Genomic DNA, 21,321 nt, shown 5'->3' on the forward strand with positions numbered 1-21,321 from the left:
GATCTGCAAGCCAAGGCAAAGAAGTAATTAGTACATTTACTAGGCAGGGCAGTTGCAGGACTGAAATGGGGGAAGGGGTACTCACCACCAGGGGGCAGTGACGTCCTTGTGAAATCATGGGATTAGCGACTCAGAGTTGGTTGGGGGGGCGGTGTATGGTCTTAGAAGGGACCCACCCGAGAATCGCAGAATCAAAAGTTCAACCCAAACTCCTTAGAAGCAGCAAAAAAAACTTCCCCGAAGCAAAAAAGTGCTGGGTGAAACATCCCGCTCAAACTGCAATCCATCACGTTCCTTAAAAGGAAGTGCAGCTTCTAATCTATGAAGGGACAGGGAAAAGCCCAAATTTCCAACCTGCCCGGCTAGCTCAGTCGGTAGAGCATGGGACTCTTAATCCCAGGGTCGTGGGTTCGAGCCCCACGTTGGGCGGGATGTAATTTTTCTCCGGCCACATTTTAGACCCGGATTCTCAAAAGATTAAAAAACAACTCTAGGTCGGTTTCCCGGCTAATCGACATAATTTCCAGCAATCAGCAGAACCAGAAGCTTACAATGTATCCAGGGCAGAACGGTGGAAAGACGCGGGAAATAATCAGGCTCGCTGCGTCATTGCTTTCAACCCGGGCTCGGGCGGGACGTCTCTCTGGCTGCTTAGCTATTTGTTCCCCAGAAGAGGCTTTGAAGGACACAGTGAACGGATGGAGAGGAGAACTAAGATCCCACATTCTACAGGAAGCCTTTCACAATCCCTCTTGCTCTGTTAATTATTTCCTATTTATTCTGTACATAGCTTGCTTTTTATGTTGTCTCATCCGTTAGATTGTAAGCCCCTTGAGCGCAGGGGCTGTTATTTTGTCTCTCTTTATCCCCAGCGCTTAGCAGTCTGGCACACAGTAGGTACTTAATAAATATTTATTTATTGATTAATTGATTAATATAGACTCTTGCAGATAACTCTTTGGAGAACTCCCTGATCTGCCACCTCCCTGACGGAGATGCTCTTTTAATTCAAACTACTGGCCCCAGCTTTGCTTTTCTGCTCATCCTTAAGGGAGGGTTTAGCCAGCAACCCCAGAGCTTCACAGTGCACTTTTAGCTAAAAGGGACTTGGCCGAAGGTATAGACCAGTTTGAAGTTGCTAGAATGAACTTCATGTCCGATTAGCACCCCCGACCCCCTCCCTTTTTTCCTTTTCCTTCTGGTTACTCTGTCCTTATAGAGCCAGACAAACCTTTATCTTCTCTCTCCCTCCCTGAAGTGTTCCAAATGCATCCTGAGAACCAAACCCTTTTTCCTCGGCATCCATCTTCCCCCAACAATCCATTTCAAGGGAGGACTTGGCTCTCATTTTGCCAACCCCAAATGCTAGAGCCCTGACCTGTATTTGTAAGTGCTTTCTGGCAGTCCTCAGATATTTCTCCTGATGAATTTCTCTGGAAGCCAATATTTAATTTACAATGGAAACCATTTCAGGTTCCTGGGCCTCGACAGATTGTGCTGCAATTTCTTAACAAAAACTGTCAAATTTCAACAGCTTGACCTGAGCCCTTAGAAATAATGAAAAACCGCAACCATCCCGCTATCATAGAAGAGGAGCGATGCTCCGTGTGGAGGAAACATTTTCCCAAGAAAAGCTAAATTAGGTTTCACAAAAAGGAAGGTGGAAATTGACAAGAAATGTGTCCAGAGAGTAACAAAGAACAAACACCCACCTTTAATAGAAAACAAACAGCTCTGGCCAAGTTGTCAGTTTGGTTTTGATTCTCTGTCTTCCTCCTGGGTTGGTGGGGAGTGCGGGTTTAGGAGGGGATAGAGTGCTGGAGGTGGAATAAGAAAGAACTGGGTTCATTGGAATCCAGACATAGACCCATACTGGCTATGTGACTCTGGTCGAGTTCCTAAAATTTTCAGTGCCTCGAGTCACTTTTCAAAGACTTTCAATAGAAGAACAGTTGCTGATCTGTTTTGGTAGAGAGAGTTTCCCCAGGAGGAGGTCCCTACAAGAGTGAAATTACAGGTCCGGCCTTCCTTCCCATCCTTCCCCAACATCCCAAATAGCAGTTACATCATAGGGTTGTTGCTAGAATTGACTATGGAAAACATTTTGCAAACCCTAAATTGCAGCACAAATGCCTGTTACCATTTTCTGAGGTGTAAGTGTTTTTGTCTCTATTCTCCTTCCCCTCACAACCCTCAAATCAAAAAGCAGAAAGAAAGGACCTGATTCTGGAGTTTTTGCCTATAAATCTTAGCTTCACTTATAATACACTGTTTTGGAAATAACTACTGGACTATGAGCTCCTTGAGGGCAGGGGCCTTAGCTGATTTATCCTTATAGTTCTGCACTCCCTCCAGCTCCTAACCACACGGCATGCAGCTGGCACTTCATAAATGACTAATAAACAAATAAAGAATGAATGAGTCATCTAAAAGGCCTAATTTGCCCATTTGTTCCATGTTTTATTAAAAACAGAATTAAAATAAACTAGTATGCAAATACAAAAACATATAAAGTAAAATAATAATATTTCCCTTGCCTCTCTGATTTTGTTTTTTGTTTTTCTCTAAATGGATGATTTCACCGGTGTGGGGAAACTCTTAGTGTGGAAACTCCTTCCACTGACACTGTGGTTTGTAACTTATAGCCTCAGAGAATTGCCTAGGCCACTGACAAGTTGGTACTTGCCAAGGGTCACTTAGTTGTGTCAGAGATAACACTTGACACGTGCCTGATGTCAAAGTTGGCCTTCTCTTTTGCCATGCTGCTTTTCTGGGAAGATCATTTTCCTGCTACAAACTGACAGAGGAACACTTTGGCATGCAATAACTGAACTCCTTGTTCCTAACAAAGAACAAGAAAGCCAGTACCATCTGACCCTTCAGAGATGGAGCCTGTGGTAGAATCCAAATTTGCATTATTCCATAAACAGCCACAATTTATAATGCATCTTCCTATGTCTGCTCTAGTTTCTCCACTGGGTTGTAAATTTAAGAGGGAAGAAATATCCAGATTATAAAGCCAAAGGAAATAGACCTTGACTTAAGAGGCCTGGGTCTGAGTCCCAGCTCCATCCAGTACTGAACCTGCACCTACATATACCTTTTGTCATCTTTCTGAGTTACACTTTCCTCACCTGTAAAATGGGGTAATAATATTTTGACTACCTGCCTCACAAGGTTGTTCAGGGTGCTTTGTAAACCGTGAAATGCTGCATAGGGAGAACTATAATTACCCTGAAATGAATCTGTAGTCTTATCGATGTGTACAGCTCCACTGAGGAGTTCTAGCAATAATGATTATTTATGCAATCTTGTACTGTTAGTGGCTGATTAGGTGGGGGTGGGGAGGAGAGGAAAGATCACTGAGGCTTTAAGTTTCAGGTGCCTGGGAAAATGATGATACCCTGGCAGAGATAGGGAAATTGGGAGGGAAATGTGGATGGATATAGGCCTGTAAATGGGATCATTGATTTAAAGCCAGAAGGTGCCTGAGAGACTGTCTAATCTAACTCATTCATTTTATAGATAGAAAAGTCCAGAAGAAGTTAGTCAAGAAACATTTCCTAAGCACCTATTATATGCCAAGCAGCTTGAATGATTTGGCCAAGGACATATGAGGGGCCTAATGACAGAAGCAGGATTTGAAGCCAGTTCCATTTCTTCTAAGTCCACTACTCTTTGGCATGTTGGATTTGGGATGGTGGCCTCCAAGGGGAAATGCCAAATAGGCAGTTGGGCTTGTAGGGCTAAAAGCCTAAATGAGAGGACAAAATAAGAGATAGAGATTTAAATTGTAAGCAGAGAGGGGAAATCACGAGAATAATGGAGCTCAGTGATGGCAAGAAGAGATTGGAGAAGTGGGATAAAGAGGATTTTTTTTTTTAACCTATAGCTCCTCGTGGATGGCCTCTGCAATCCCTTCCAGCTCTGAGATTCTGGCCCGTGAGAACAACATTTTACAATTGTGTAGCGACACAGAACAGACATAGACAGATGCCGGAAGAGCAGACGGAGGGACTGGACAATTAAACAGGCTCGTAGAAACAGAACTTCTTAGTTAAACACCAGAGGCAGATGGCAATTTGCTTCTGCACTTCAAGGATCCATGATTTTCATCAGAATTCTTGTCTCCACCCACACAGATTGCTACTGTTCCTAATAGGTGTTTTCTCTGAGTTGCCATGGCTGATAAAATCCACCACCTGTTCTCCAAACCTCAGACTATGATCTTCCTGGAATTTAAGCACTCTTTATTATCTTTGAAAAACCTGCAAGAATTCACATTTCACTTCACAGCCTTCCAGAGTCCAAGATCATTGCCATATTCTAGATAGGTGTTAGACTAGGACTTTAGTCCGAAGGATTTAAAGTTTCCACATTACAATTATTTTAAAGCTTTATGACTTTGGACAAATCATGTTTGGGTCTCAGTTTCTGTACCTATGAAATGGACCAGATAGTCTCTAAGTTCTGTATCCCATGATACTATATATTTTTGTCTTTAGAGATGTTTTACCCCTAAATTAGAGCCCTTGAACCTGCCTGATTCTCTTTAATTAAAATTAATCAGCTCAGGAAAAAAATGTGTTCTACCCTCTATCAGAGATGGGGAATCTTTGTCCTTGAGGCCATATGTCCTCAAGTGTGGCCCTTTGGCTGAATCCAAACTTCACAGAGCAAATCCTTTTATTAAGGGGATTTGTTCAATGAAGTTTGGATTCAGCCAAAAGGCTACACTTGAGGACCTAGAGGGCCACATGTGGCCTTGGGGCCCCAGGTTCCCCACCCCTGCACTCTGACTTAGGAGTATATTCTTTCTTTTCTGTGCCTCCTGTTAGATGATCATCTTGCTATTCATTTTTAATTAAATTAATTTTCTCTTCAATTAACAAAAATCAATTTTTTCTCCTTTCCTGTTGTCCTCTTTCCATTGGAGAAAGAAAAAAGAAAAAGAAAAACAACCTCCTTGTAATAAGTGCACATAATTCAAGGAAAACAAATTCACAGATGTAATCATTTCAGTTGGTCATTTTTATTCAAGGCTGACAGAACTAAGGTGTGATGATCTGGAAACCACAACGATATACGAAGAATAGAAACCAGGGATATTTGATGTGGGGAAGATGAGAGTTAGTGGAGGCATGATTTCTGTCTTCAAGTATTTGAAAGGCTATTATGAGTGAGAGAGAGGAATACAGTTTATTCTGTATGGCCACAGACAGCAAAACCTAGACCAGGGGTGGTGTTTTATAATAGGATTATAATAATCTTTTAATAATAAACCCCTTAATAAAAAGATTTGCTCTGTGAAGTTTGGATCCAGTCAAAGGGCCGCACTTGAGGACCTAGAGGGTCATATGGGGCCTCAAGGCCACAGGTTCCCTGACCTAGACTATATATCTCTTATACATACTTAGAAATTTACATGTTATCTCCTCTATTGGAATGTACTCTCCTTCAGGACAAGGAATGACTTTGTATCCTCAGTATTTAACAGAGTGTCTAGTATACAGTAAGTATTTAATAAATGCTTGTTCACTGACTGATTGGATAAAGTTAAAAAGAGGGAGAATATGAAAGACTTTTCTAAAGATGAGAATGGTTTCTGAACAGAACTGAGGGCCTTGAGAAATAGTAAGCTTCTCATTTTTAGCAGTGTTCAACCAGAATCCCTGTTTGAGAGGCTCTTAGCAGGATCCCTGCATGGGCAAGGAAATTAGGTAGATGTCTTTTGTAGAGAAAAAAATGGGAGCCAATATACTTGGCTTTCAGATTGTGAGACATTTTTTATTCAGTTCTTGTATTTGGTATCCTCTTAATAAACATGTCAAATGAATGAACTCCTCTCTTAACGCCTGCCTGCTCTTTGGTGTTGTTTGTCCTTTGCTTTTGAAGAGGACCAGTGACATCATGGGTGATGGCCTGACTTGAGGGAATTAGATTTAAGTGAGGCAGAGCTATGCAAAGTTGCAAGAGCTTGACTGTCTCTTTCTGAATCATCGAAGTGACAGGACAAAAGTAAGGATGATTGGCAATGGCCTGGGAAGCAGCCTTGCCTCTCTGCTATCTGACTAAGCTCTAAGCATTCCGTAGCACCTGCATTAGGCCCCACCATGGCCATTGAAACAAATTGTTCTCATCTACCCACTCCTCCAGGGGCAGTCTTCTCATGCTTGGGGTAGACATGCCCCTCCCTCACAGACAGGTTTGAGATCTGTCAGTTCCCTCAACTTGGTTTAGCCTGTCTCCCAGATGGTTTTGCCAGGGTGTGGTCACTGAGCATGGAGCTTCTTGGAGCCACAGACAAGACACCAAAGGTGGATGAACAGCTCCATAAAGGGCCTGGCAAGCCCTCACACCAGAGGTGCTAATCCTCCCGAACACCCCATAGACCCCCTCATTGTCTACCTTGTTTTAACTGGAATAATACCCCAGACCCCCCTCTGCTGAGTCTTTCCTATCTCTGATTCCTCCTTTGTTGAGGGGAGATGTCTAGGATTAAAAAGTTCCCAGAGGCCAATGGAATGAGGTATCCTCTCTCTTCCATCCATTCTCTACACAAGCCTAATATTCCTAAATTCTTAATGTTAAGGCGTGTTATGGTCAAAATTAAGTAAACTGAGGCACAAAATTCCAAGAACTATCCATTTATTAGTAAAGCATAGATTTGCCAATAAATAGGACCTCAGATTCCCCTACAAAGAAATCATAAACTAAACATTTTTAAAGCATCACAGAAGGCAGAACTCTGACACTTTTAAAAATAAGTATGAAAAAATGCCTGGTTTGTGTAGAGGGTGAACAATACAATTTTATATATAAAGTCTTGAACCCAATTTTTAGAACTTATTATTAGAACATACTCAAGGCCCCTAGATCTCATTAGAATAATTTACATCTGACAAATATAATTGTTTGGTCTTGTTGCTTTCTCAACATTTTCCATTCTAGCTAATTCTGGGATTAGGAGGATGAGACACTTTAGGGATCTAATCCTAAACAGGAAAACTGAGCTAACAGGACTCTTGTAAGCAGCTGACTTTCATCCCTAGGTTCATTAGCCACACAAATGGACTTCATAAAAGACGCTTATTTCACTTCAATTCTAACTGAGAAGCTTGGGATGGGATGTGTAAATATATTAAGGATTTAATCTCAGATTGTATACAGAGAGCAGGGAATATTTCAAACAAGCTGTCTATATGCAGATGGCCAGCACTTCAGGACATGCCCTACATATAGATGTTAATCCCAAATTAAATAATAAACCTAAGTAAAATTGGATTTCCCTCTGAGAAAACACAAGATATTTCATAAGTTACTATCCTCTGTGGTAACTGATTGCGTGTAAATTCTTTATCTTATAATTAAACAGAAGATGCTTCTGATTTTAACCTTACCAATTAACAGATTAATATCTTTGTCCCACAAACTTCTTCACTTATTCTCATCTCATTCTGAGATATTTCAAGGACCTTGCATCCTATTATAGCAGTGAAGAGGTAATGGAGTATTGCAACAAGAAGATTCTTTATTTAAAAAAAAACAATACAGTTTTACCTGCCCTGGTTAGAGAGGTTTTGCTATGAAAGGAAGAAGCAGGGATGTGGTTACAACAGCATCAACACCAGTCCTCAAAGCCTAAGCCTAAGGGCACAGAATGATACAACATAGGTAGAACAGGATCTCAGTTCTGTTTGATTTCAGTTTAGAGTTGTATTTGCTATTTGGAACAGTCAATTATCATCGAAGTTCCACCTTATTCACACAGTATCATAGCCAGACTCAGGATTAATCGGGTGGGAAACATTCCTGCTGGGAAAGGAATTATCACAATGAGGAAACTGAGTCAAGAGGCTCTTACCTGAGCCCAATCCAAGGTCATCCCCTCAACCTTTCCCAGGCACAGACATCCACCTGCAATAGTTCTCAGACTGGACTCCCTTGGATCAAGCTAGCGGCATTTCTTTCACATGGTGTATTACTATCTTCTTGACAATTACACCTGAATTCAAAACTCAAAACAATATCAAGTTACAGTTCCATGACATTTCACCTCAAATAACAAAGTTTCACAAATCTTAGCTTAGGGATGGATGTAATTATTATTACTCTCACGTTGTTGCTGTAAGTTAGTTACTACAAAAAAAGTTACCAGGCCTTCAAAAGAAATTCAACATTTTTTTCTCTTTTTCTTTTTCCTGCACGGTAATTTTAATTCTTCCCTTCAAAAATATACTCCATTAAATACTTGATAGGTAGGGCCACTAATAACCTAATTAATAATTACATAGTACCTAAATCAAAAGGAGTTAAAATTCTCCAAAGACACAATTTCGTTATCCTCCTAACAGTATTTTTTATATAATGGTTTCCCAGAATTTACGATACTAGAAAATTTAGAAACACAGTAGTAACAGTCACAATATCATGAATTTAAAACCTGAAACAAAACTGATTACATCAGATGGCATGAATTCAGTTGAATGCATTTCCAAATTATTTTACGTAGAAAATTATTCATTTATTATGTTTAGCAGTGTATACTAATCAACTCTAAAACCCAGTACAGAGTCATCTACTATGGAGCAGCTGCACTCAATTAAAGAAGTAACAATAATCAGCGTTTATATAGTGCTTACCATATGCCTGATCTTGTATCGAGCATTTTACCACCATGTGATTTTTGTAAAAATCCCAGAATGCAGGCACCATATTTATCCCCTTTACAAATTAGTAAACTCAGAAACAAAGTTACTTGCCTAAAATCACACAGCCAACACATTTACAGAGATCGGATTCTTTAACTCATATTTTCCTTGATCCATGCTTTCTCAGCATTTTGCCTTAATTCAAACTACATTATAATTTAGTTTCAGGACAAAACATCAAGTCTAGATTTACAATCACAAAATCAAAACTTCAGTTTTCCTAAGGGACAGATATTTCCAGTACTTCACATTATAGGACTTGCTACTCTCAGTTAACTTACTGCTAAAGATTTAAAATGGCAATCTTGTATTTTCATGCCCCTCTTTAGGGGCCATGAAGATTTTATATTCCTCACAGAAAACCTAAAATGTATTCTTCCCATGGTCCTTCAAGAACAGAAATTTAGTAAACTATCTTCAAATAATTCCATGTTGGAAAATGTTACTAAAGAATAACCACATGGGGGCAGCTAGGTGGTGCAGTGGATAGAGCTCAGGCTTTGGACCTGAGTTCGAATGTGACCTCAGACATTTGACACTCACTACCTGTGTGACCTCGGGCAAGTCACTTAATCCTGATTACCTCACAAACAAAACAACAATAGAATAGAATAACTACATAGTGTTTCTCTTATCAAACACCTTTTGGTGACTTATTTCTAATTTACCGAATCAGTTAAGTTCTGTAAACATATGTTCTGTAAAGCATTTTTCCAAATGAAATTTCACTTACATTCAAATTGCTCCCTTAAATAAGCTTCTCTTTTCATGGGCAAAAAACAAGACAGTTCTTAAAATTGAAATTATAAACTTCCTTTGAAATTAGCCCAAACTGACTTCCCTTCCTTTAAGCTGCAGTGGTATAAGCCCTCTGGGGATCAGGGTAGAGATATTGGTTCAGATTTTCCTTTCCTCTGTTCTTTCTCTCACATACAATTATGGTGATGCTTCTAAGTATGCCTATACCCTTCTCATGCCACCTAGGGAAGAAAACTAAATATACCATTTTAAATTGCAAACTTGTTTTTTTTCCTCCTTTACTTTGAAAATTGATATTATTTTCAAACTAGCTTCTTTCTAATCAGCAAAATGACCTTCCTCTCTTAGCTGTAAAACAATAAAGCTGTCATTCTCCTGGGGAGGAGTGATAAAAGGTCTATGTAACATTCACAATTATGTTCTTAATGTCCTTAAAACAAATTCTAAAGAATGTTAGCCAACTCACGAGACTATTTTGGCATTTATAAAAAATATTCAAATTGCAATTTGAAAATTCACAGTAGAAAACTTACATTTTAGTCACAAATTCAGTTTCTAATTAGTTTATGACATCATAACATTATATGGTCTGAGGGAAATTATTTCCTTTTCTTCTTATCTCTTTTTCTCTCTGCACTCCCAAAACTTGATTTAGAAATGTAGAGAGAAAGGGAGAATGCCTTTTTGAAGACTTAGAGAACTGTTCAGAAAAGTTCACACTCTTTTTTCTGAAGAAAAAGTTATTTTGCAAGATGCAAAGAGAAGCATTTGCTAGTGGGGTTTTTTCTTCATAACTTTGTAAATACAGTGACAATAAACATCAAAGTTTCCTTTAAAAAAATAGTGTGTGGGGGGCAGCTAGGTGGCACAGTGGATAGAGCACCCCTGCCCTGAAGTCAGGAGGACCTGAGTTCAAATCTGGCCTCAGACCAAACACTTAACACTTACTAGCTGTGTGACCCTGGGCAAGTCACTTAACCCCAAGTGCCTAAAAATACAAAAATTTTAAAAAAATAGCATGCACAGGTGAAAAGTCTCTTCTCAGGCCAAATATCTGACCACTCCAGATTCTGATATATCTTAGACTAATTTGGTCCCTGGGTGTTGACTAGGGAGATTTTCCTTATCATTCAACTTAATATTCTGACTCCTGTTTTTAGGTGCCCACCTTTTGACGGGGAAGAATCCACTACTGGTTTATCAATCATTTACCGTTTTGGTTATTTGTGATTACCAGCTGTGCCACTTGCCAATAATGTTACTTGTGACATGGGGCTGCCCCAGCCCCTTTTGAATGGCTTCACTTTTCCTACTTGCCAATTATAGCAAAACGCCCAGGACTTAACCTCCCCTTCCTGCTGAGGGCAGTGAGTGGCCTGGGACTTACTTTATGACTGCCCTAAATGGGCACCACTGACATGAATCTTTTGATCACTCCTTGGCTTGAGCCAGGAATTTCCCTTAAAGAAAATTTCTTCCTGGGGCCTATACTTCAGGGGGATTTCCTGAGTTTCCTACTGTCACTTATCACCAAATGATCGTACTTAGGACACAAACAGGACACCAAGACAAACAGAGCTACAGCTTCCCCAGCAGTGTGAGAGCTTACCTCAGCTTGGAAAGGCTGGGACTGGGTGGGGAGTGAGGTCTTTGGGGCAATCCTCTGCAAAGAAATCCCCCCTGGTGAAAATGTCACCTGAGGACTCTTGGGAGGATGGGGAAAGGGGGCTGAGAGGTTACTCCAAGTACTAGCCTCCCATACCCAATCCTTTCGTGGTTGCCAGTTGTTGTGGTCAAAATAAGGTAACCTGAGGTACAAAGTTCCAAGCACGATCAACTTATCAGTAAAGTATGAATTTACCAGTAATTAGAATCTCAGTTTTCCCACCAAAGCTAAGCTCCTGAGGTGTGGAATGGTCACTTTTTTTCATAGTTTTGAGGGAAGTGCGGAACAAAGAACAGGACTTTGTAGGTGGGGAACAAGTTGCGATCGGTTAGGAATTGGGGATGAGGGTCTAGAAATAACCCCCTCCTTCCCTCCAGTGCCTACAAATGTGCATTGTTTGAGTCCACCTGCAGGGTTAAAGACGGCAGATCAGACTTCTCTGGGTAACACATCAGACATAATTCAACAGTACCATTCCTGGACACAAAAAACAGAACAGTGATTAACAAGAAAATTGGATTTCTAAACTTTACTCATGAAAGAACAGCTGAATTTCTGAACTAGGTTCAGAGACAAAGAATCAATCTGATTATTTCAGGCCGCTGGTAGCACAGTAGAGAGAACACCGGGCAAGGAATCAAGAAGAGCTGAGTTCAAATTCAGCTTCAGATCTTTATTAGGTGTCTGACTCTGGGCAAGTCACTTAACATTGGATTGCCTCAGTATTCTCAACTGTAAAATGGGGATAATGATTACACTGAGCTCCCAGGGTTGTTGTGATGATCTGTAAAAAGTACTTAACACAGTGCCTGGCATATAGTAGGTGCTTAATAAATGCTTATTTCCTTATGATACTCCACTACTTAAACTTTGGCTCCTTGTTTCCTACGCAATATACACTTTGGATTCTGGTGCCTTTATGCTGGCTTTACTTTCTAATCTTATTTCAATTGACTCTCTTTTAATTGCTTCAGGTCCCAAACAAACTGGATTAATCTCTGTCCCCTCATCTTCTCCTGCCCTTCTCTTTGCTCCAGTCATTCTCTACTCTTGAAATCAATATCACAGGGGAGAGGCAGCTTGGGGTTTTTTTAGTTATAAAATGGCAGCGTCTTGCAAAATTATTGTAAGCAAAGTGCTTGAGCAATGGCAGATACTTCTCTATGGGAAGGGCTTCCCTTCTTTCCTTGGTACTTCATTTAGTCCAATAGCCCTTCATTTTTTTTTTCCAGACGAGGAAACTGAGGTTAGGTAAGGAACTTGTTCAAGATTGCCTGGCTAGGAAGAAGTAGACCTGGGACTCCAACCTCCAGCCTTAGACTCCAAATCTAGAATTCTTTCTAAAGCTCGTGAAGCCTTCTACAATCTCCTGGCCAACCTTCTTGGAGGAGAGTTTACCTTCTTTTTACCTTTTAAAATAAATGCTTGTTCAATTGAATTTCATCATAGTTACTGGTGTCTTTCCTCTTCAATTAATCTTAAACTCACACCCCTACACTCCCAGTATAGAATCCTATGCACAGCTTGGTATAATGGATATACAGTGGAAACCAAGCGACCTTGGACTCAAATCCTATTCTTGCTACTTACTAGCAGTGTGACCTTGGTTCTCATCTGAAATGAAGGGGTTGGATTATGTTTTCCCTTCTCAGGTTTCTCTTGGCTTTATCTTCTAGACTCACCTTGGACTCCATCTTCTGCACGAAGCCTTTCCTGTTCCCTCTTCTCTTTGAGACTACCTTACATCTACTCTGACTATATATTGAATATTCATGTCAAGTCGAGTCACCTAGCATTAATTATGCATCTACTATGTGTCAAGCACCTTGCTAAGCACTAGGGATACAAAGAAAGGCAACGATTCCCCTCTCCTAATCATAAGTATTTATAAACTAAAACCCTAGTCATAGTTATTTATGAACTATCTCCATCATTTGACTGTGAGGTCCTTGAGGGCAGGAACTTTTTTTTTTGCTATTTTTTTTTGTATTCCCAGTGGGTGGGATTGAGACCACTTACCCAAATAAAAACTCAGAGGTTTCTCCAGGTAGAAAACAGAAGTTTTATTCCAGCAAATCTCGCGTGAGAGTTGGGCATCACCTACCCAGGCTGGACTGGAGTAGGGAGGAAAGATCCAAGCAGCAAACAAGCAGTTATATACCCTTAGACAAACAACTCTAAGAAACCCCCCCCCCCCACTTGTTTACCTGAATCTCTTTATCCCCATTGGCTGAGGTAAGAGACAAACAACTTTACCCAGGAACTGAGATACATTTTACCCAAAACAAGCTTGGAAGCTAGCAGATTGCCTTATGTGGGAAAGATAAGGCTGGGGTAGTGATTACAAAACAAGGGAGGGGGTGGGCAGCTGGTGTAGGACTTTATTTCCCCCAAAACATAAGATTTACAGGAAAGTTAACTTAGGCTCAGGTCATGCTAAAGCCTTACTACATTTTTGGAGCATAGCTTCCGTTTTATATGAGAAATTTTCAGTTGTCCCACACAGTTCCTCCTTCTCATTTCATAGTTGAAAGTTTCTCACACCAGAACTGGTAGGTTTCTTCAGCCTCCCTATTTGCTATTCCATCAGGATCTGGCCCTCCTTCCTCCTGATCGACTGCTATCCACCCTTGATTCCTTGGTATCATTAGTCTTATAGACTCACTGACAGGCTCTTTTAATGTAATCATTCTAGAGAGGGTCTTTTGTACAGTAGCAGTAATGAATTACACCATACAAGGGACACACACTGGGAGTAGTATGACTCCACTTACTGCTATTAACAAAAACCATAATACCTGCTTCCACCAAGATCCCCCAAACCAAGACCACCAAGGAGTATTAAATGAAGAGGACCAGGTCTGCACTGGAACATGGGCAATCTTTCTGATTTCCTTATTACTATCTCTAATGGTTTGTCTCACATCATCTATTTTCATACAACAAGTGGACAGGTTCAGTTTTCCACAGACACCCCCCCCACCCCCCCCCAGCTAAGAGATAATCCAAGACTGTTGTAAGAGCTTCCCAGCTTTGGTCTACAAAAACAGACAAGATGTCAGTAGTCACAGCAGTTTGATTAGTAATAATTTCCACCACTGCTTGGAGTCTAATTATCCTGTTAAGCATATATATCGGGTCCGGTATCCCCAGCTCCCATCTTGCACCTAAATAACAGGTCCATATTCCTTTATAATCCTTTCAGGGGGCCAAGTCTCTCCCCACCCATTTGCATTTCCCCTGCTAGCAACAGAGGTGTCAATGGCTCATTTGTTCCTTTCTAAATCATCATATACTTGTACCCCCAAATGTTTGCCTCCTTGTCCTGGGAGGAAAAAGAATTTGGGCCTAATTAGCCTTATGTAACAAGTGCCAGTGGATCTGCAGATCCCATAATGTCCTTTAAGGGCGGGTACTGTCCGGATAAATATTTGGGGCTCTGTTAGACACAAATGGATAATACTGCATATCTTCCCCTCCCAGAGACCCTCCCCAGCGAGAGTTTTTGTATTTGCATCTCCAAAGTTTCTGTTCCTCCTTCCATTTGCATGTTTTAATATATCCCCATGTCTGATTCTCTTTACTCCAAAATTTCTGGAAATACCCTCCCTGCCCAAGTCACGTTTTCCCATCTCCAGTTATAACAAGGGAGCTGAGTTCTCCCCTCGAGGGAGAACTTGAGGTTCATTTGCTTGCACTTGAGCATCCTCTGGGCTTCCCCCACATATTTTGGTGGGGACTTACAGCTGCAGGGTGGATCCCTCCCATTCAGTACATACCCACACTCCGTAGACTAATTATTCCTTGTAAGCTCATCTATGTTTCAATTCTTACATGGTCGCCAAGTCCCATCATCACATTTAATAAGAGTGACATTGCCCCTGCCTACAAATGGGGTGCAATCAAAGTTTACAAAACTGATCTGATAAATGTAGGTATAGTCACAAGTACTGTTATCCAATTGTTTCCCTTCCCCAGCCTGTCTCAGACAATACCTCCCATGGAACTCTGCAGTCAGAGGGCATTCGTGTTCCTTCTGATCTAACCAAAAACCAGTGCCATTATGGACTTCTGACTTATTGCTCAAAATCCAGGCTGGATGGAGCGGGACTGGGACCCAAGGCCAATATTCTAACTGCTGTGGCCCTCCACATATCCAACAATTAGTGAGGTTAAAGGTATTGGCTATAATCTGAACACGGCTTTGGAAGCTATTGTCCCGGGGATGCCAGGGGATTGGGAACTGGAGAGTAAAGGGAGGACAAGGTCAATAAGAAAATAATCAAGGGAACCCCCATGGCATCACACTCTGATTACACCACTGGAGGGGAGAGGGGAAATATTCTTTGGTGAAAAGTGTGGTCCCCAAACAGCTAAAAATGCCCAACACCAAAAGGAGCAACAGAGCAAAGGCTCTGAGGATCACAACAGCCAAGCACTTCCAACCCTTATTGTTCATGACTCTGGCTCTCTAGGAGGCCCCCGCCGCAGATGCAGTCTCAGCTCCTCAGGATGTCTGGATTCGACAATCCACACCGGTCCTTTCGCCCTCGCCCTTGTGTAAAGAGTCCAATCTTTTTCCTTAGTCCGAATGGCCATATCTGAGGTCAGCAAGACTTCAAAGGAACCTTTCCAGGTGGGAGTAAGCTTCTCCTTCCAAACTCTGATCAGGACCCAATCTCCGGGCTCATACCTGTGAACTGTGAATCCCAATGGTGGGGTTTGAGTGATTAGTTCCTTCATCTGAAGAGTATTCAAATATTTTGCCAGGGAAGCTACATATTCTCTTAAGAATTTATCCTTCTGTTCAAATTGAGGGTCCCAATTCCCTTCCTCTCCCCCAGGGTAAGGGTGTCCATACAAAAGGTCATAAGGAGAGAGCCCTATGTCCCTGCAGGGTTTAGTTGGGATTCTGAGAAGGGCCAGAGGCAGGCATTTGGTCCAGGGTAATTGGGTTTCTAAGGCTAACCTAGTAAGTTGTTTCTTAATCTCTTGATTCATCCTTTCAACCTTACCAGATGAGGGAGGATGCCAGGGGGTGTGAAACTCCCAGGTAACGTCCAAGGCTTGGGCTACAGACTGCAGAACCTTGGCTGTGAAATGGGTACCCTGGTCCGAATCAATCCATTTTACCACTCCATACCTTGGAATTATTTGCTCTAGCAAAATTTTTCCAACCGCAGGAACAGTGGCGTGTGGCAAAGGAAAAGCTTCGATCCAAGAGGTTAAGTGGTCCACTAGGACCAGTAGGTATTTGAGGAATCCTACAGGGGGTGGCTCAGTGAAATCCACCTGGATGCTCTGAAAAGGTCTAAGACCTGGGGGCCTTTCCTCTACTGGAGTCTGGCACAACGCAGAGTTGTTTGTCCTTCGACCTCAAGGCACCGGTTTACCAACTGCCGAGCCAAGGTATAAAGACCAGGAGACATGTACCGAGTCAGGATGGCATCACATAGGTTCTGAACATCCCAATGACTACCCTGGTGTAAATGTTGAAGGACCCGCCTCATACCTGCTCTGGTCAGTACCTCTCTTCCATCTGGGAGGAGCCATTGCCCGTCCTTCTCCTGTGCCCCCAATGCCAGCACCTTCTGTTTTTCTTCCTCGGTAAAGGAGGGAGAAGGGAGACTCAGAGGAAAAGAGGGGATCAGAACTAATGTGTGACTAAGTAGCTCAGGTTCTGTCATCCCTGCCCTTTTTGCTTCCTCATCTGCAAGGCAATTGCCCCTGGCCTCAAAGGACTGCCCAGATTGATGGCCATCCACCTGTATTACGGCTACGGCCTCGTGCAACATTAGATTCTCTAAGATCTGACTAATTAAAGTAGTATGTGCTAATTCCTTTCCTTTATTGTTAACCATTCCCCTTTCTTCCCAGATTTTCCCAAAAATATGAACCATTCACCAGGCATACTTTGAATCAGTGTAAACATTGCCCTCCTTTCCTTTTAATAATTTCAATGCCTGATTTAAGGCATATAGTTCACATATTTGGGCAGACTAATTTATTGGTAAACTTCCTGTTTCAACCAAGGATTCTTGATCCCCATTAATAATAGCATATCCATTTCTTCTTTTCCCTTCTACCACCCTAGAGGAGCCATCAATGAACAAATTGATTCCTCTGGGAATTGGGGATTCTTGCAAATCCTCCCGGACCCGAGTTTGAAGATCAATAAAGTCAATACAATAATATTCTAACTCAGATGCATCTCCACCCCCTGAAGTCAGAAAGGAGGCAGGACTTAAAAGTGATTATCTTGTGATAGCATTAAATCATCTTTCTCCAGTAATATGGCTTCATATTTGAGAATTCTGGAATCTGTAAGCCACCTCCCTGCCCTTTGATTCAGGATGGCTCGCACCTGATGGGGCACACTCACTTTCAAGCTTCCCCCAAAGGTCAGCTTCCTACTCTCCTGCAGTATAGCAGTAACCCCTAATGCTTGAATACTGGTCGGCAACCCTCTGGCCACAGAATCCAAGATTTTTGATAAGAAAGCCACAGGTCTCTTCTGCGCTCCCCTGATTTTGGTCAAGACCCCCCAGTGTTACTCCTTTGTCTACGTTTACAAATAAGTGGAAGGGTTTCTCCAGTGAGGGAAGTGTCAAAATGGGAGGGGAGGTGAGGACTTCCTTCAACTTCTTAAATCCCTCCTCCCCTTCAGGGCCCCATCTAATTTGCTCTGGTTCTTCCTCCAATAAGTATTGGTACAAAGGTTTTGTGAAGGAGCATAAGAATCAATCAAATTTCTACGGTATCCTACTAACCCCAGGAATTTTCTGAGTTCCCTCTTTGTTTTCCGGAGGGAAGTTTGAAGGATTCCTGCCACCCACTCTGGGTCCAGCTTCTTCTGCCCCTCACTGACTAATGTCCCAGATATTTCACCTCCCGTTCCACAAATTGTAATTTGTGCTTCAAAAGCTTTCTTTATATTTTGGGGTTTTGGGGTGGCATTCCTGATACCAATAATAATCAATTGTCTCAGATCCTGCATATGTGTTCTGTGGGCTGCATTATTATAATCCCACCTAGGGTCAAGGGTTGGATATTTTTGGTCTGCCAGTATCACCCAGGCCGCAGGCGGGTGCCTCAGTTCCCATTCTACCATAGCGGCCCTTCTAATCATCCCTCTCTCCTCAAAAGGGTATAGGACATTCATAATGGACATTAGTTCACTCCAAGTATAAACATTTGGGCCCAGAAACTGATCTAATTGCTCTGAGAGGCCACTTGTGTTTTCCATCAAGATCTTCATCTCTCTCTTAAAGCTCCTAACCTTAGTGGTGCTCAAAGGAGCGTTCACAAACCCGAAACCCTATTAGGCCAAAGGAACTTCCCTTAAAGGGAACATGTTTGATTGCTTTGGCTCAAGAGGTAGGTTTTCCTGGTCCTTCAGGAGTTGTTTCAACTCTCTCTTTAAGGGCACACGGGGAGACTCCTGTAAATTGATAAGACCGCCCTTTGGGTCCTTCTCAGGGGGAGCCAGAGTTGGTATAGGACCAGGATTAGGATTAGGAGCAGCCCCTGGAGGAGGAGGAACATAGGGAGGGCGTAGGGAAAGGAGAGGGTCCCAAGGTTGAGGCTGAATCTTTTCCTTCTCTCTTTCCCTGCCCCTCACCAACATCTGCTGCACTTTAGGCATCCAGAGTGCCGCATAGGAACTCTCCTCCTGATTAAAAGGTTCCTTAGCATTCACATATAAATTTAGCTTCTGGCATATCCAATCTTCGGAGGATCCAAATTTCTGCCATGCAGTGCTGCCCGCCAATATCCATTCTGCCCACATGAAACAACAATATTTAATCATTTTCTTCCTATCCTTTCCTCTATATTTTCGTAGTTCATTCCAATTCTGCAATCGATTGCCTAAAGGACTGTCTATAGGTACCTCACATTTGCACTCCGACTGCACAGATTTAGATTGTCCCTTTCCCATTTTTAGGGAACCCCTAGGCCCTCACGTAGGGAATTTACGGGAGTTGTCACCGAACTTCCGAGTCTGAAGACTCAACCGAATCACCAAGAAGCATTGCCCACTCCTCACCAGTCACCCGTGAAGCTTTCTCAGACGCGTCCTTTCGATGAGGTATTTATTCCAAAATTTGGTTAGGCCCAGATTCTGCCTAAACTACAGTCTGCCCTAAAAGGCCCTCACCCTATGCCAATTACCTCCAGACCCCTGAATGCTTACCTCCGGGTTGCGCGCATACAAGTTACATTGCTCTCACTCACAGGTGGGCTGGAATTTCTCGATTTCGTTTTTAGTCGTTGGAGCCCTAACAAGCCCTCTGTTTCTCTGAGTACCTCTCTTCGGGTTTATTTCAAAGACTGGGCAGCAACCTCCCTCCAGGGCTCAACACCTCCAAGAAATCTCGGATGCATGCTTGGTCTTGACCTCTGTAGGAAAGGCCCCTCCTCAAAGAAAATACCGGATGAGCCCCAACTGAGTGGGATTGAGACCACTTACCCAAATAAAAACTCAGAGGTTTCTCCAGGTAGAAAACAGAAGTTTTATTCTAGCAAATCTCGAGAGAGAGTTGGGCATCACCTACCCAGGGCAGACTGGAGTAGGGAAGTAGGATCCAAGCAGCAAACAAGCAGTTATATACCCTTAGACAAACAACTGTTAAGAAACCCACTTGTTTACCCGAATCTGTTTATCTCCATTGGCTGAGGTAAGAGACAAACAACTTTACCCAGGAACTAAGAGATACATTTTACCCAAAACAAGCTTGGAAGCTTGCAGATTTCCTTTTGGCAAAGATAAGGCTGCAGTAGTGATTACAAAACAAGGGAGGGAGTGGGCAGGGGGTATAGGACTTTATTTCTTTTTTTTTTTGAATTCTTTAAAAAATTTTATTAATTTATTTTCCATATGCTTTTGAGTTGAAAATTATTCTTCCCCTTCCTCCCCCCACCCTCCCCAAGACGGGGCATAATCTGATATAGGCTTTACAGTTACATACCCATGAAACATATTTTCACATTAGTGAAGTTGTAAGTAAAAACTAAAACCAATAGGAGGAACCATCAGAAAGATGCAACAAAACTCAACAGAAGGTAAAAATAAGTGATAGCGATTTGACTTCCATAGTTCTTTCTTTGGATGTGGACAGCATTTTCCATCCTGAGGCCTTTGGAGACTTCTTAGATCCTTGTAATGCTGAGAAGGGTTCAGTTTAACAATATTAGTCATCACACAACGTGGCTGTTATTGTGCACAGAGTTCTCCTGGTTCTTCTCACTTCACTCAGCATCAGACTATACGAGTCTTTCCAGGTTTTTCTGAAGTCAGCCTGTTCATCATTTCTTATAGCACAATAGTATTCCATTACATTCATATACCACAACTTGTTCAGCCATTCCCCAGTTGATAGGCACCCTCTCAATTTCCAATTCTTTGCCACCCCAAAAAGAGCTGTATAGGACTTTATTTCCCTCAAAACATAAGAGTTACAGGAAAGTGAAACTTAGGCTCAGCTCATGCTAAAGCCTTACTACATTTTTGGAGCATAGTTTCCATTTTATATGAGAAACTTTCAGTTGTCCCACACACCAGCACAGCACAATGCCTGGCACATAGTAAGTGGTTAATAAATGCTCACTTATTTTGAGATTACCTTTAACTTATCCTGGATATAGCCTGCTTATACATAGATAACTGCTTTGTGTTCTCTCCCCCATTAGGCGGAGAGTTCCTTGAGAGCATGCAATTTCCCTAACATTCAGCACAGTGCCTAGTAAACAGTCGGCGATTAATAAATGTGTTTTGACTCAGAGATGATCTCCAGTCTACCCTTTCTATTGCTCATCTATTAGGAAATTATCTCCTTTGGCTAATATGGAAAGCGGTTTTGAGCCACTTCCCGTGGATAATGGGTAAATTTGCCTTCTCAATGGATGGGGAAAGGAAGGGAGAGAATTTGGAACTCAAAGTAAAACAAAATGAACAGCAAGTAATCTCTCCCATCTGAGCTCCTCGAGGGCAGGAACGGCTTTCTGCCCCGTCTGCGGCAAATACCAGGCACTTACTAAACGCTCTTCTTGCCTTTCCTTAAGGAGCGACATGGGGATAGGTGAAAGCAAGCCAACTCCCGTCCCAGCATGCCTCCGGGCGGCTCGGGGCGAGCCTGCGCGTGCGCCGAGGCGTGCGCATGCGCGCTCAGTCACTGCAGTCCTTGG

The 21,321-nt window shown here is 42.1% G+C and overlaps 1 non-coding gene across 1 annotated transcript; it reads left to right on the top strand.

Annotated features, from left to right (window-relative positions):
• Positions 1 to 356: 356 nt before the first annotated feature.
• Positions 357 to 429, top strand: TRNAK-CUU (transfer RNA lysine (anticodon CUU)). Its single transcript has one exon. It is a non-coding gene; the product is annotated as a tRNA-Lys (tRNA).
• The last annotated feature ends 20,892 nt before the right edge of the window (positions 430 to 21,321 follow it).

Source organism: Phascolarctos cinereus, unplaced genomic scaffold, assembly GCF_003287225.1.
Source record: "Phascolarctos cinereus isolate Bilbo 61053 unplaced genomic scaffold, phaCin_HiC Scaffold_3;HRSCAF=262, whole genome shotgun sequence".
NCBI lineage: Eukaryota > Metazoa > Chordata > Mammalia > Diprotodontia > Phascolarctidae > Phascolarctos > Phascolarctos cinereus.